Genomic DNA, 17924 nt, shown 5'->3' with positions numbered 1-17924 from the left:
GCGGCGGTCTATAGGGAGAGGTCATACATGAACAGAGCCATGGTAATGTTTTTCTTCTTCCTTATTTCTTTTTAAACTGACCTTCGGCCTCAGAACAAAGACATCTAACAAGCCACAAGAAGGAGGGGAGAAGCTCTGGAAGCCACGGCCCCCACGCACAACGGTCCACGGGGGGAGGCTCGGACGCCAAGCCTTCAACACAATCACCACACATGCTATTGTGGCGTGCAGTAAAGCCCTGGTATGGCTCAAATCTCAAGCTACCCCCCCCTCCACCCCCCCCACCCCAACGCAATGTGTATTTTTTCACATCAGGCCTTTCAGGAAGACAGAATTCATAGGCCTGTCAAGTGCCATACACGGCTTGAATGTGGTCATTTACAAGAAGCCGACTGGAGCACAAAAAAAGCAAGAGAAGCCATTTTGGTGCTGTCAGAGGGTTTTGTGGCTGTAAAAGGCTGTGGTGATGCGCTCTGACACTTGGGGTCTTGTATGGTGCTTTTAAGAGCTCTGCGTGGGCACTCTCTGCATCACACACTGCCGAGCAAGACAAAAACATACCTGTCACTAGCAAACACTGCTGCTGCACTTAAAGAGATTCCTGGCTGATTTCATGCCAGCAGAGGTCTTGAGGTGACTTTGTGACACTTTTGTTGTACAGTAAAGCTTTTTTTTTTTTTTTCCCGACTGCTGGACATTGAAGCTATAGTTCTTCCTGGGTGGAGAAGTTTGTTTTTATAGTGAGAGTGAATTTGCTGAGTTGGACCGGTCACTTTACATAACTGCTTCTGCTAGTGTGAATACTGATTGGTCACAAAATGATAACTTTTTCATACCTGATACTTTATTACCCCTTAAAAATAAGTACTACATTTTTTTATGTGGCACAATAACAAATTTTTAGTGAAGTTCACTTCTTGCTCAAGCAAACTGTCCTTCATTTAAATCCATTGCCTTACAGGAAGGTCACAGTGTGCAAAACAAACAAGAGAGAGGACAAAGGAGAGACAGTCCTCCATTATGCCCCCCTTACTTCCTTGCCTCCCTTGCTTTCTCTTTCCTTTCATCCCCTGCTACCTTTATTTGCTGCCCTATTAACAACTGTTACTGCAGCTTTAATTACGCCCCTGTGATCTCCAAGAGTGGCGGGCACGTGTCATCTCCTTCCCAGGGGAGCCTGGGTAATTACCAGCATCCATCCAAGGGCCATTGCTCCTGGTCCTCGGTCGCCGTGGCGATAATCACACTGCCGNACAGTAGAAAGAGTTGAATATAAATATCATTAAAACAGCCTCTTCTGGAGTTATTTGCAATAGCCAGTTTTGTAGTGTTATGCTAACAGTAATTTTACTTTGAAATATCACTTCCATGTTTTCCATTTCCAACATTAAACAAAAAGAGAAAACTTTAAATTCCACTTTGTGAAAGACACAAACTGGTTCTATTGAAATGTGGCGTCAGCAGCTAGCAATAATTAGTGTGATGCTTGTCTACAGTAATTAAACTGAGGCATCACAATTCATTTGATAATGTGCAAAAAGCTATATGGCAATTAAAAGGACTAATTTAATGAAATTTGGATTAGTTAGTGGAGACATCGCCTGTGTTGTCCTGTCGCCTGGCTGCAGGTCCTGTTCTGAAGACTGCACTGACACTTGTTTGTTCTCCACCACAGGAAAAGACAGCAGAGAGCACAAGCTGTTACACCGCCGCAGACAACACCCTCACATATGCATTCATGTACTGTGCGTGTGTGCGCTGTGCATGCACACCATATCATTTATTAAGCCCTGGGAAAACATGCTTCCATCCCTATGAAATATTGATGTCCTGAGTGGGATAAAATGAGTAAATAAGTCATGAAACACTGACAACACAACACTCAAAGAAACAGAGAGCATGTGGACATTTGCCAGTGTCTGATGTGTGAATGTTACCGCAGAGAGTGAGAGTGCAAAGGAGAGAGAGATACAAGGAGAAAGAGGTAGGGATCGTATGGTGACATCAGTGGTGGTCTTTCCAAATGAAAAACGTATTTAGGAAGTGGGGAACCAGGAATGGATGTGGCCGTTCCATTTAGGGCTATGAGAATCACTGAAGCTGAATAGACCCCACTTTGTTTCTTTAAAGTGGTTGACGAGCACTATATGCTAATGGAAATGCTAGTTTAAGTAAAATAGAGATGGTTTATCCGTACCTTTGCCTTGGCTAGCCATATGTATGAATTGGCAGCTTCACGTGGGACAAATAATCCCTAGTGGACCTTTTCTCTTTGAGAGCTAAACAACAGTAATTGAAAGATCGAGGTTCATTGGCTGACATTGGCTCTAACAGCTGAAGAAATGGCTACTTCCCTTCCGCTGTCCCCGGTGGTCTCATTTTCCGAACATCACTTTTTTGGGTCACCGAGTTAATCCCAAAAATATGTCCTGCCAGAACCTTGCCATTTATCTATGTGGGTATTCTGTGTCAAGCTCAGCATGGCTAATTCTCTCTGGGACTCCCCTCTGCTATGGAAGACAGACCTGACTGGCAAACTCACACATTATCGCCACAGTCATCTGATCCGCCTCTCCTCTTCTACTCCCCTCATTCTTCTGCTGGAGTGAAATCTCTCCATGTGAAGTGCCAAAAACCAGCGGGTTAGGCATAAATGACAATGAGGACTTCCTGTGTTGCAGAACTACAAATAGAACTTTACAAATATAGCTTTAATGTAATTAGGGAAACCATTACACCAACCTTATTGTTGCCTAGGGACAGACATTTGATCTTCAAAGACCCTCACATGGTATCAGCATTGAAACCATTCCAGTCTTCATGAGCTGGATTAATCATACAGTATGCCATAATGTTTTGGCAACTTCTTACTTGCCCACCACCATTTCCTATTGAACCTTTTTTTTTCAACTCTCTTTGACATTCAAAAGAGAATTTACCGTCAAGCTGAAATCCATTTAAGTTGTTCGTACAAAGTATAAACATAGTTACAGAATGTCCGCCCCCAACCCCAACCCCCCCCCACNTCAGGAAGACAGAATTCATAGGCCTGTCAAGTGCCATACACGGCTTGAATGTGGTCATTTACAAGAAGCCGACTGGAGCACAAAAAAAGCAAGAGAAGCCATTTTGGTGCTGTCAGAGGGTTTTGTGGCTGTAAAAGGCTGTGGTGATGCGCTCTGACACTTGGGGTCTTGTATGGTGCTTTTAAGAGCTCTGCGTGGGCACTCTCTGCATCACACACTGCCGAGCAAGACAAAAACATACCTGTCACTAGCAAACACTGCTGCTGCACTTAAAGAGATTCCTGGCTGATTTCATGCCAGCAGAGGTCTTGAGGTGACTTTGTGACACTTTTGTTGTACAGTAAAGCTTTTTTTTTTTTTTTCCCGACTGCTGGACATTGAAGCTATAGTTCTTCCTGGGTGGAGAAGTTTGTTTTTATAGTGAGAGTGAATTTGCTGAGTTGGACCGGTCACTTTACATAACTGCTTCTGCTAGTGTGAATACTGATTGGTCACAAAATGATAACTTTTTCATACCTGATACTTTATTACCCCTTAAAAATAAGTACTACATTTTTTTTATGTGGCACAATAAAAAATTTTTAGTGAAGTTCACTTCTTGCTCAAGCAAACTGTCCTTCATTTAAATCCATTGCCTTACAGGAAGGTCACAGTGTGCAAAACAAACAAGAGAGAGGACAAAGGAGAGACAGTCCTCCATTATGCCCCCCTTACTTCCTTGCCTCCCTTGCTTTCTCTTTCCTTTCATCCCCTGCTACCTTTATTTGCTGCCCTATTAACAACTGTTACTGCAGCTTTAATTACGCCCCTGTGATCTCCAAGAGTGGCGGGCACGTGTCATCTCCTTCCCAGGGGAGCCTGGGTAATTACCAGCATCCATCCAAGGGCCATTGCTCCTGGTCCTCGGTCGCCGTGGCGATAATCACACTGCCGCCGCTAACATCTGTCCCTTGGGCGAGAAGTCCAAGCGGCCTAAGCCTGTCACGCCATGCCTTCCTGTGTCAGGTTTGACCTCTGACCCCACCCATGGCTCCGCAGGGCTAATTTGTTTACTCCGAGAGACAAGAAGGGACGGACCAAAATCCCACCCGAATGCAAAAGCTTCAAGGTTTGAACATGGATATTCTGTACATGTTAATATACTCTACTGTGTGTGCTGTATGTCTAACCACTGCTCTCATTTCTTTGCCTATTCCTACTCATATACAGTAGCTTTTTGTTTCAACTGGCAGTGGCCTATTTGCCCTCCATATTTTGGCCTTTAATTGCCCCTCGACTCCAGATCTCAGCGCCTACACCGTATGTAATTTCATGATCATCATTTGTGTAATCACTTATAGAGGTTTGGTTCATTTGTGCTGACAAAAAGATAGATAGATCATGACAAACTAGACCATAAACTTGAAATCAGAAACTTTACAAATGAAACAATCATCCTGCAAACATAACAGAACTTTGTGGTGTAGAGTATGATCTTCAGACTCTAAAATGATGAGCAGTGAAAACTTTTTTCGATAGATAGAAAATATTTGTCATGCATTTCGTAATGCCATAGCCATCTGCTGTTGTAAAATTTTAAAGTCAGAGTTGTCATTCTTTAGGTGAGATGTTCACTTTCAATCCTGAGCTCTTATGAACTTTTCTCCTGTTTGCAGCAGGCTGCAGTCTTTCAACAGTGAACAAGATCAATTCAAACCATCCGACAGTAAGCAGTGTTCTCAGCCAGTAAAAACACAGTTTGAACTACAGTATATCCAATGCAAGCTGCTAAAATCAATCTGAAATTTGACTTAGATTCCATTGATTGTCTCGTCCAGGATTTTGTCTGAGCCCCACATATACTGCATAGAGGCCGGATTTATACCAGATCCGTCTGATGGGAATATTTGCCCAAACACGACTGAGATTTTGCAGCAGAGCAGGAACTTGTCCAGTTCTATATTCCTCCTATGAGCAGCACTCTGCAATTCTTGGCCAAGTTTTCATGGGAATAGAAAGGCACAGTTATAGAGCGGGAGTCAGAATTAGAGAGCAATCAGCATACAAATCCTCAGAGACTATAAAGCCATTTCCCTCTCTCTCACTGATGAGACCCAGCAGCAAGTTTTGCCCCACTCGCAAACTTTTCCCATAATGAGAGCACTTAGACGTCTCTGACCACACTTACACACACACACACACACACACACACACATAGCAAAAAAATAAATAAAAAGACGGAGGATTAAGTGTGGGCACAGTAGATGAAGGGATAGGTAGCTATTCTAAATAAAGATATATTGCATATTTGCAGCGGATGAGGTGGCAGAATATAAAGAAGCATGGAGGCTTAAATAATGAAAAGCTTTCTGATCAAAGGGACAGGAAAAGAGATGTATTTAAGCAGGTCAGAATCTTTAAAAGCTGTTTTATTTATGCATTTTTTAAAAGAAAGTCATAGTCAATATTTGGCAGCTGTGACATTAACGAGCAACGTATTATAAGGGAGGGGGACTCATAAATATGCATAAAGATATTAGTGGGGTGTTAACAGTAAGCACCTGTCTACTTAACCGTGACAGGAACTCTGTGAGTGACTTTACAGAGAGACCCCACCACACACACACTAACTCCCCCTTCTCACGGAGCCACATGTGTCCTTCTTTACTTAACGTCGCCTCTCCCTGCCTGTGACAGTGCCGCTGACAAGCCACACTTGGAGAAAAAAAAAGAAAAAAAAAAGAACATGTTTTCAGAGATGTCAACCAGCGATGGTGAAAGCTCAAGGTTAGAGTTGCTCGTTCACTCGTTTGGCTGGCACATCCGCCAGCCTGCCTGCCTGCCTGCCTGTTCTTCCTTTGCACTCTATGAATATTGGCTATCCACATTGTGAAATTAATAATGCATTTTCATATTTCTCCCCATCTCAAGATGTGGAGAATAGCATAGCATCTGTCAAGGCGGCTTCCAAATCCAAACTGCCAAAAGTCAAAGGGTTATGCATCTTTTCTTTTTTTTTTTCTTTTTTTTTCTGTTTTGTCAAGGAGAAGTGAGAAGCTGTCAGGGGTATTAACTTTGACAAGGAGTGCTTCTTCACAGTTGGCATGTGCATAATTATGTTGGAAGTTTTATTAGAGCAGGTTAATCATCATTCTTTGTCCCCCTCTAATAGGAAATGTGCAGGTTGTTTCTCCGGTTCACATGCAGTGTGTTAAGTTTCTGCAATAACGCAAAATCATGTTACTGCATTAATTACTGCACGAGTTACTAAAAGACAAAGAAAAGTAATGAACAACATTGAATTCTTTAAAAAAGAAAAATCTACATGATATCAGAAGATATACTGAATTCATCACATCCCAGTGCTGTTTTTATACTTAGTGCTTTCCATCTCTTGTGTACTGTATATCAGTGTGTCTAAACTGATTAATCTGAACTGTTAATCATGTCGTCATTACACTGTGCTTGTCATCATCTTTACACGGATTCAGTTCATATCAAAGTATCAGCTGACTGCCAGTCACTGTGTCATCAGCCCAACTGCTTGTTCCCATTCATCAAAGTTACACAAAAGTGGCTGAGTGTCCTTTATAGTCAAAGGAAGAAAAGCAATAGAACGATGAGAAGATGAGAAAAGGAGAGTAAAAGAGAGGCAGAGGAAAAAGTGAAGGCCATCCGGGATGACTCAACATCTTATGTCCGGGATTTGCTGAATGTACCACATGCATCTCTAACTGTCACACGCCGTAGGATGCCAGGCTCAGACAGATGCAAGACAAAAGGTGCCGTTGTTTACTGCTATGTTCCTTCTCTCCTGCCCTCCCTTCATCCTCCCATCCTCTGTTTTGCCTCTACGGGAGGCAGGCCCCCCTCCTGCTTCACCTGGGCAGGCGTAGATGCGACTGATCTGAATGTGATGGCAGAGGAAAAAGAGGGCGGGTGGATTTGTAGAGATTGAGGGCTGTGGCGGGTCAGAACCCAACAAGCTGTGCGGGGAGGCTGTGCTCCCACTCTCTCTCTCTCTGTCTCTCGCTCTCTCTCTCTCTCTCTCTTCTCCTCTTTTCTCCCGGCACCAGGTGGTGTGTCTTGCCTGTTCCCACCTGCTCACCTGAAATGCCACTCTGCCTCTCCTGGACAATCACCACGTGTCATGCAGAGTACGTACCAACACAAGGCGACGAGGCAGACATGTGTGGAGGACAAAGAGGTTGGTAAACAGACATCTCAACTGCTGCCTGCCCTTGCAGTCCCCCACCGTGCCTTTAAAATATCTTTGAGGACTTAAAATACAGTCACAGACTCGGCACATGATAGTAAAACATAAAATACCTTCAATTTCCAGCATACAATGCGGTTTCAGTGTCAGTTTGATTTGCTTCTTAATTTTGTCTTTTTTTTTTTCTTGCCCTTTATAACAACAGCTCTTATCCTCAGCCTTACTGAGAATATACTTGTTCTCCCCTTCCTCTCTCCCATCCCCTGCGTTTGTTCTTTCCTGTGTTTTGTGCTCTTAAAGACAGAGAGAGTTGGGCCTCTCAACGCCACGTGGGACCTCTGAGAGCCAACCTTCTCAGACTTTCTGGCTAACCTTCATGTTCGATCAATAACTCTCTATAGAGGCTCCATCTTTGGAGTTTGTTTGTTTCTGTTCTCCTGCTCGCCGTACTACTTACATCACAGTTAAGATGATGAAATTGATCAAGCCTGGTGCTTTTAACCCCTACATGAACTAGAGCATTTCCAAAAAGAAAAGGGGGGGAGCAGATGAGACTGCATGGTTTTGAACATGTGAAGAAAATAGCAGAGAAAAGAATCTTATTGTTTTCATTCAGCTGAACTTGGCTGCTAACTGTGGGTTCGTTTGTTTTTATTACAACAAACCACTCATAATCACAGCCACATTATATTTTCCCTCTCATAAAATCTAAACTAATGTCTGTTTAGTTGCGTTGCCTGGAGTTGTAATTAACTCTTTATGGAAGTAGGAAGGTTTTCCCCTCACCGCCAGCTATTTGATACCCAACAAAGAGGAGAAGATGGATGGACCCTGCTGCTCCGACAGAGGTCAATGATTTCCCTTCCCATGTCAGCTGAGAAGTAAACACCAGGACACAGGCAGCTATTTCAGCTCAGTGTCTGGACCCATGAGCTCTGCTGTGAAGCTCGAGATCCCTATCTCTGAGAGAAGAAAAAAAAAAAGAGCGCCTGGCCTCCTCTCACTCTCTTTGCCTCCTTCTTTCCCCCTTCCTCCCCTCTCCCCTCCCCACCCCACCCCATCCTCTGTCCTCTTACCTTCATTACGCATTTTTTGTTTATGCTTGGGCGCAACTGTGGCTGCTCCTGATGGTTTGAGGTCAGGCGTGACTGGCCACGGGTTACTCTAAATAAATACACACGGACTAGCCAGGAAAGAGCGGGTAGGCTGCGCTTGCCGCCAAATCACCCTTGATTAATCAGCTGGCAGATCCAGGGTGACTTTTGTGTACACTCCCCACCACCACCACTCCCCGTCCCCGTCCCCCTCCCACCCCACTCCCACCACCCCCGAACCCGTGGAAGGTGATGGAATCGAGGAGGCACAGACGGGGCAATCCAGGCAGCTGAGCAGATGGAGCGTTGCCACACCGTCCTGCCTCTGCAACAACCGTACGCCTCTAACAAACACTAACATATACATATTTTAAGATATGCACAAATGCACAATCATGATTGCACACAGCACACTTCCCACGGTTCCCCTGACCAACTGCTTCAGCTTGTGGTCTCGTACTATAAAGTGACACCAAGTCCTGCTTTCAAGACTGGAGCCCGGGCAGAACACATGGCCTGTTGTCACACACTGTAGAGCCAGCTAAGTGAATGAAAATACTGTGTGAAAGGTGAAAATAATAGTAATGATCTTTATTTGTTGTAAACTTTTCAACACTCAAGTTACAAAGTGCTTCACACAGGGCAGCAAATCAAAAACAAGATCAAGTTAGAGGGCAGCAAAATGGATCGAAATCATAAAAGTTAAAATCATAAATGATGAAAGATAGAACCAATTTAGTGATGTTAGATAAAAGAAATTACAAAACTGGGATTTAGACTGAATGCTAAAATGAATTAAAAAAAAATAAAATAAAACCTCAAATAAAGTCAGGATAGGCTCTCCCAATAAAAGTATGTTTTAAGAAGGGATTTTAAAAGATGTCACCGACTCGGCCAGCGTGATTTCCTCAGGTAGGTCATTCCAGAGCCTTGGGGCCCTGACAGTAAACACTCTGCCCCCTCCGTCCCCATATGTAACTGGGAGAAAGATCATGAAGAGCCTTAAACGTATTCTATAAGATCTTGAAGAATGTGAACTACTTGCCTTTCAGCATTTATTCCTCAAATACAAAGTTTTGCCTATCAAATGCATTTCTGTGAAGTTGAATTTGAGATGGAGGCCGCAGCTTGGCTGAGGCCTCCAGTTCATCTTTGATTTGAAACATCACTATAAACAAAAGCTTTAGACACAGCGGGCTGTAACGGTTGTTTCCATCACTCTCCGCAGCTCTGTGTCCACCTTTCGTTTTCTTCTCCTCACACCTCATCCTTCTACCGCCCCATCAAACTCGCTGCACAGTGCAAGAATGCACACTAACCAGCACCAACATCTCCCCCAACCCCTACCTTGGCCGCCATCATTAGGGGTGGTGATGTTCTCTCACCTGTCAGCTCCACTCGACCATGGATCAGTTGAGCCTCAGCTGGACCGTGCAGACCCCTGTCACTAACCCTGACCCTTCCCTCTCTTCCTGGCTCCTTATCTCTGCCCCTCACCCCTTTCTGCGCCCCATTCTGCCTGCCCTGGCCTTGAGGCTCATGCAGCTGCTGACCCGGCATCCAGCCCGTCTCCTCCCTCCTCCTGCTGCAGTTCAAGCTCTCAGCCCCGACTGTAGACCTAGCCCCCGGCCCCTGTGCCTCTGTTGCCCCTGGCATGGATGGACCTATCCTCGGGCAAGGTGTGGCCCCATGTGGCACGCCTGTCCAGAATACAGGTTATCAGCTCTGATCGCCGCAACAGACTTCTACTCAAACCTGCTGCCCTGAGGGGACGGAGAGATGGAGAAACACAGAGAAGAAGAGAGAGAGAGAGAGTAGATTGAGCAAAAGAGGGAGTTGATGAGGGAGGGGAGGAGGAGAATAGAAAAAGAGAAAAAGAAAAGAGGTAGGGATAGGGATGGAGTTTTGCCTGGAGGCAGGGATGAGGCAATGAGTACCCCTCAAAAACAAGCAGGCAGTTGGAGACCACCACAGGCACTTCTACAGAGGGAGAACATGGGGCTTTCAGGTGCGTGTCAAACACTAAGCAGCATGCTCTCTGTTCTCTGGTTCCTCTCCACAGCGACAGGCTTTAGCCACCCCGTGGACATCCTCTGGAAAACGCAAAACAGACAGCTGAACTGCTGTTTTGAAGACTGTTTGATTCTGTAAGCTCCTCTTTGTCTTTATCTTCATTTCAATTTTTCTTTTCTTTTCACAATCACTCATCTTGTCTTCTTTTTATTCTGTTTTTTTTTATTGTCTTCTGTTTGTATTTCTAGTTATTCTAAATGAACTTGAATGGATTTGCTGATGTAGTGCCATATCACTCCCAGTCCAACAGATTTCATATCTGTTGCTGGACACCGAGTAAAACCAAACCATATGTCACCAATTGCTGCAAATTAGCCTGGATCCAGATTATCAGCACTAAAAAACCTGTCTGAGTTTGAAGCGTCATTAATTCTCCAGCCGTTTTGTTTTGCAGTGAGATTGCCAAGCACTCAGTGAGGGTTGATTTGTTATTGTGGTCGCAGACATTGTAATCAGGCCTCAATAATCACACTTCCAGAAGCGGAATGCGCCTGGAGCCCACGCCAAACAGGCTCTAATGTGGGGCGCCGCGGGCCGCTAGCCTGCAGACACACAGGGCTGGCAGATGGAGGCTGCCATTAAACACGGACAATCAGAGAACACAATCACTGAGCAATATGCTGTGCACAGAGGAAGACAGTCGAAGATGTACGGGCTTATTGTGGATTTAGTGTCATTACAGCAACCTGCATGATCCTTGATTGGGGCTGATGGTATATATAATATAATGAAGGGACTTAATACAAATAAGTTTTAATACGTGATTTTAAAGGATGACAGTGATCCAGCCAGACTCCACTCCTAAGGCAGCGAATCTGATTGAAATATTGGGGGTTCAGCACTTAGATCTTTATCCCAGACTTGGAACCTGGGAGAGGGTCAAAGGTGCCGTGGCCCAAAAAGTCAGTGGTGTCTCCATAGAATAATTACTAGTAGGATGTTGCAGGATAACATAATCAATAATGTGTGATCCTTGTCTATTTTGCACCACAGCGGAGCAGTGTAGCATTTTGTTAAACAGAAGTAACCAAGATAAAAATATATACTTTGTCATGGGATTTTCTCTCACAGTCACAGAGAGTCATAGACTCGTGTCAGAGAGGACAAGTGTACATTTTGTTGTGTTCTTTAGTTGAAGAAAACATAACTGGGCCTCCTCTTGGAACAGTTGACAAAGTCTGATCTGGTATAAGAAATTATGTCGTCTGCTGAAAGGGCATCACACTGTGGAATTTGACTTGACCTCGTTGAAGTCTGGAATGAGCTTAACCACAGAAGGTTTCCCGACAAGCTGGAATGAACGTCATCTAAATTTCATTGTAACGCTGACTATTACTTATATACTTATAGATACAGCAGGGTGTCATCTGCATAGGGAATGGAAGGTGATGCCGTGTTGGCAACCTGTGGCAAAACAGGGCCGGACATTTGACAGCATTTGTAGTGAAAATAAGAGGATATGACTAACTAGAAATTTGTTGGATTTTTTTTCTCCACACCCTTTCTTGTTTTTTCAGTTTCTCTTTCTTTGTGTCTCTGTGTCTCCATCTGTCTTTCCTGTAGCTCTCTCTTTCCCTGTCTTCCAGTCTCATATCCTCTCTGTGTGTTACAGGAGTCCATGATCCTGGAGTCTTGGAACATGACTACAAGTGTTTCCTGTTTTACTTCCTGACCGGAGAGATGTTGGTGGCAGTGTTGGTGGAGGTGGGGGTATAAAATCTAAGGTTAAGGTTAACTTTACTTTATTGTCGCCAATGAGAGAAAATTGTCTTGGATTATGGGAACTGCTGCATCAAACAGACATTACAAACGTCACAGGAAAAACACATTAAAAGACAGGACTCTCTGTACTGAGCAAGTTCTGCGATCCTGTTGTATATCTCGCTGAGAGTCATTTATTTCATCTGTCTATGTTAATGACAAACAAACAGACAGGAACCAAACAAAGAGGACATGTCAGTCACAGCACAGGGCCATGGAGCCAGAGAGGATATAATGAGGCCACCAGTGAAATGGCACCTGAGTGAATCTGACATTGTATGTACAACCTCCACTGGATCAGACCATCAGCACTTTCTAATCAGACTTTCAATTTAAAAAAAAAAAGCATTTCTCTAAACTGTAAATCTTTCTCTGGAGAGCTCCAGGCTTTTGTGTTTCCCCTTCTGTAATTGTCCTGTGTCTCTGGATCGTAAATCTCTCAAGGAAGAGCCATTAGCAAAAATGGCTGGCAGGGACTCAGGCCACAGGGACATCGCTGGTCTACTGACACTGAGAGGATGTCCAGATACCGACTCGAGACACAAGTGTATGCAGTCGCAGTCCATTCACCAGGGTCAGATGACAGCATGTCTGGCTTGGCAGCTCTGCTTTTCATGTCAGCAACTGGCCAGCCGGTGTTTGGGAATTCTGCGGTTAGAATGGTTTCCTTCCCAACTCTCAGAAGAATTGAATTTTCACATAATATGCTCCCTGAATGTCATTGTGTTTGGTGTTGTATGCTAACTGCTGCAAATAGTTTACGATGTGATCTGTTTCCTGCGCTCATTTGTTTGACGCAGTGTGTCTCAGCACAGTAGGTATAACACATGACTGACTCAGTCCACTGGAGAAAAAAACAATGGCATCAAACAACGTCTGACTAAATCAGACCTGTGGACTACAGCAAAAATCAAGTCTCTCATGACCAGCAGGTCCTTATTATTTTTTTGTACCATGTAAGCAGTGCGGTGAGTTGTGTATTTCATGTGTTTAGGGTGACGGTCAACGCTGGGAAAAACAGCATGGAAAAAATTCTCACAATGAAATATCATGCTTTAAGTGTTTTTTGGGGAGTTTGTATAAATAGGACTCAGTCAGTGCAACAGTAAAGTGATTTCCTGTTACAAGCGCTGTGGTTTGCTGATGGGCATCAAGAGCGACACGGCAGGAATTTGCATCACGCAACACAGATATGGAAGCAACATGGAAGAAATTGCAGAGCATTTCTTTTTTTTTTTTTGCACAAGCCACATGTGACAAATTTGCATTATTCCCACATGGTGGGATTATCTTCTCTGTGGTGCTTTTCAGCATGTGTCATTCCCTGAAGAGGAAAAGATCATCCAGTTTTAAGAAATGTCTGTCTCCAAATTTTCCCATGCCTCTAAATAGATGTAAGTAATTCTTTACTATGTCTGAAGTGGACAGCAACATTATCTTTAATATGGTAATCATTGCAGAAAACTCTTCTTCGTGCATTGACTATAAGATTGTAGAACAAGCGTGGGGAATTTATGACTAATCTATATAAGCATACCTTATTATTACTATAAATCATCTAAGAGCCAAGGAACGGAGGTATAAATGACCTTAACCATTTCATTAAATCTAATTAAATTGAATTGACATTAAAAGTCATCATTTCTGGCTCTTTTTTTCATAAGTGCAGATTAGATATGAGCCATGCTGGATCTCCTCTGTGTTAAACACATACTGAGTACAGTATTACAGAGTTAATGGGACAGATAATTGACAGTGAACCATAGGAGGTTAATAATAGATGCTTAATTGACTCCTATCAATTTGTTACACTGAACATCACTGTCTAAAGATCTCATTCATCCAGAGAGCAGGCATATTCCCAGCAATGGCCATATTTCCTTTTTACGATCAGCACTTTTGGGATACACAAAGACGATGTATGAAGTAGTGCTGTATGAATGAGAACAGTGCAAGACCGTAAAAGATAAAGTGAGACAAAGTGCACAAACATTGTGTGGCCAAAAGCTTTAAATTTGTTTTATTTATATATATATATATATATATATAGGGCTGCAAAGTTTTATTTGTTGTATTTGACTAGTAATCTACTATATGCTCTGCTGTATTATCTGATGTTACTGCATATGTACTCTGGTCAGGCGGACATGTTCAAAGCAAGTGCGTACAAGAAGTGTTTCCCACCGGAGCATAAATTTGTCCATCAACGTTGAGGAAGTGAGAGTTTAGTTTTTCTGACGCCACTAGACAGAATATGGCAGACCTGACTCTTCAGTGTGAATGGTGAATATGACAGGTCAGCTACTGTCCCAGGCCCTCTAAGCCTCTCCCGATTCTCTGGAGGACCTCCGCTGTTTATACATATCTGTTTCACCTTTTTCCTCCTAAACAATTAGCTTGCAGGCCAAGAGGAAACCCGTCCTATGAGAGTCCCACATTCCAGCCAGTGCAGCCAGCTGTAGAACATCATGGACATGGACAGGGGTGGATGTGGATAAACACTTTTCTAGCAATACAATGCGTACGTACTCACTTAAAAATGAAGAGTGAAAACTGTTTGGAAAACACAATAATTTTACAATGGCAAATTCTCCAATTAAATAGTAAATACTCTGGTCTTCTCCCATTTTTTACTGCTGTAACTCACGGTAATTTTATGCACTGGAGACTCATCGACTCATAATTTGAACGAATGTAAATAATGTGCATTGGAACACAGGGTTGGCAGTGTGCCATGCATCACTCAGTGGACTTAAAACAGTTTGAGAGCAGACTGATAGATGAACCTTGCTGGAGGTATGTGGCTGGATGGAGAAGGGAAGGTACTGGAAGGTTGAGAATATTAATCATAGCAATTATTGAAAGTGTTTTTCGCTGACATCATCTTGCAGACCCATATATCAGCCAGGAGCAGCATGCTTATGACTTAGTGATACAGGCTGAGTGGAGGACATTGAGCTGTAAAAATTAGCAAGTTATGCTGAGTGAAAAATGAAGCCATCAGAGAGCCATAAGCAGCCAACATTTGTTATACCAACGAATTCATTTCAGGAAGTAGGCTTTGTGGATGTTATTGTTTGTATTGTCATTGTCTTTTACTGTGAAATGCATTCCTCAATAGATTTGCATCTATTGTGTAGGAAATAAGTGGGCTACAACAGCGGAGTAGTATTCCATATCCACAGGAAACAAAGAAGTACAGACATAAGTTTATAATGTCAAAGATTCACACGCAATGTGAGACAAGTGTTTGTGTGTGTGTGTGTGTGTGTGTGTGTGTGTGTGTGTGTGTGTGTGTGTGTGGACATTGGTGTCCTCTTTATTCTGCAGTTGGAAGAAGCAGATACTAGGCTCTTGAATCAGAGCGTTTGAGGCCGGAAGAGACTTCTTTATGTGGAAGTGAGCATTCACAATCTTCCATGGAATCAGCCGAACACTCATTCAGACTCAAGTTCATAGACAGAAATGCACAACAATTTACATGTTTTCTGGAAACCGCAATCCCATCTTATCTCTCTTCTTTTACTTCTGTCTGTCTTTGTGTATTCATCTCCAGGTGTTTAGATCTAAAGTAAGATCTTATGACATTGCAATGAAAGTTAGTATCTAAAAACGAGAACCTTTGCTTTTGTTTAAAAAAAAAAATGGGGGTGTTTGAGTCTCTGAACTACATCAAAGAAAGCATTAATGTGCATCTCATTCCTCTATCTGTCTTCATTCAGCTGTTTGACTGCAATGAAAGAATCACATACTTCTTTTTATGTGACACTTATTTATACACTGTACCGCTCTTTCGTCATGCTCTGTGTAAGCCTGCGCGGCACTCCTACCCTCCCTAAATTTAAGATGTTGTAAACACACCGCAGCCTCTCTCCTCTTTTGGGTCCCTGGGTCTCTTACGTCTCTCCTGCTGCTCACAGCTGCATCAGCTCCTCTGGGCAACCGCCCAATTGGCTGGGAGTCTGCTGCCCTGACCCTGAACCCTGAATATGAGGGGTTAGCCAAGGGCCAGCTCAGAGGCTGAGGGTGGGTGTGGTGGTGGAGGTCAGAATGGGGGTGGAGGGGGGGGGGGTAGAGACAGCTATTAAACACAACAGAGGAAGGCCCATCAGGATGTGTCTTTTATAGCTGGCTGGTACTTGAAGGCATCAAACCCCACTCCCACAGATGAGAGGCAGGCTAGCAGATGAATCCTGTAAGGCTGGAAATGATGGGGTCAGGGTTTTTACAAGGTCAGGACGAGGTTAGTGGAAGGTCGGGGACTCAGTAATCCCTCCTTCTCAGTCTAGGACATTGGAAGTGTGTTAACTCTGTCACACCAATGTACTCACACAGTAGGTCTTAACACCAGTTAAGGCCCTGATGACACAAGAGAATAGATATAGATTATTCACTTTCCTGCCGAGAGTGTGAAGAAAGAGTCTGATAACCACTTTCACGTCTGTACGGTGAATATGATGCCACAGCCAGATGCCAGTTAGCTTATTTTAGCATAAAGACTGGCAACAGGGTAACAGCTAACCTGGCTCTGTCCAAAGATACCAAAATACACCTACCAGCACTTTGTTTTTTGTACAGGTTAAATAAATGAGATGTATCATGGTAATTATTGAGCTGCAAGGGCGCAGGTAGCAGGCTGGGGCTGCCAAACAGCATCGATTTCATGAGGTTTATTGTCAGATAATCTGACCCAAAAGACAAATCATAAACAACCATGGAAGTTCTGAAAATGAATGTGTAACTTTGGTCTTTTTTTTTTTTTTTTTTTAGTAACAGAATGACTGTTTGGCAGCTGATGTTAAAACCTGGAGCTGTCATTTAACCCACCATCTGGGAAAGTCTTCAAAAACAGTCCCTGCTCACAGTTGCAATATCATATAATGATGATATGTTGTTGATTTTTATACCTCAGTGAAATGTATGGAGCTCAATGTCTCACCGCAGGCATGCTTTAAAAAAAAATGATTGGTTCTAAAGTAAACTTTGTAGCTAATGGTCTGAAAGTTGTTGTTTTTTTGTTTTTTTTAAGGTAACCTCCATCCACAAGCTTGTATTCTCATACAGCCGGAAATCTGAATCCATGCATCACCATCATCACCATCATCATCACCCTCCAGATGACCCCCATCCCGCCGACACCTCCTACCCCTTCACGACCCTTCGACCCCGCAGCCCTCCAACCTCTCCCGCCTAACACCGTCTCGTTGCTTGTTTCATTTTCATTACAGCCCTCCTGCGGGGACTTGAACTTGTCGCCCCGCCTGAACTGGGGTGACAGCTCACTAAATCACTGCCTTTTAGTGGTTCTGCCCCCTTTTTTATACACTTTAATCACCAGACTCCAGTAACCAGGAATATTGGGCCCAGTGTATGGAATTCTCCTCATAAAAGAAAAGGCAGAGGCCACTGATGTGCTTCTCATGGCAGAATCGCTGCTAGAATCCATCTTCTTCTCGCTGAGACGGTGGTGGGGAATTGATGGAGGCGGGGGCTCTCTCTTACGGGTGACAATCAATCGCTCAGGATCAACAGGTTTTAGGCCGTAAACTTGAGGTCATCTCCTATCTAGCCGACAGTTTCTCATCTGGTGAAGCCAGTGTTAAAGCTGGTGGGAGGCCTTGGATTTTGTTTGTTATTTATGGTTAGTCACAGGTTTAGAAATGGCTCTGAATGATCGGAGGCTATCTTTCACACAGGGCCTGTCACAGCTTTAAAATGGTTAACCCCCTGTGTACATACTGTGGCTGGGAAGTGGAGAAAAACAGAGGTAATACA

This window comes from Seriola dumerili, unplaced genomic scaffold, assembly GCF_002260705.1.
Source record: "Seriola dumerili isolate Sdu_G_001 unplaced genomic scaffold, Sdu_1.0 BDQW01000149.1, whole genome shotgun sequence".
NCBI lineage: Eukaryota > Metazoa > Chordata > Actinopteri > Carangiformes > Carangidae > Seriola > Seriola dumerili.
The sequence above is the reverse complement of the archived record's forward strand: the minus strand, read 5'-3'. Positions refer to the sequence as shown.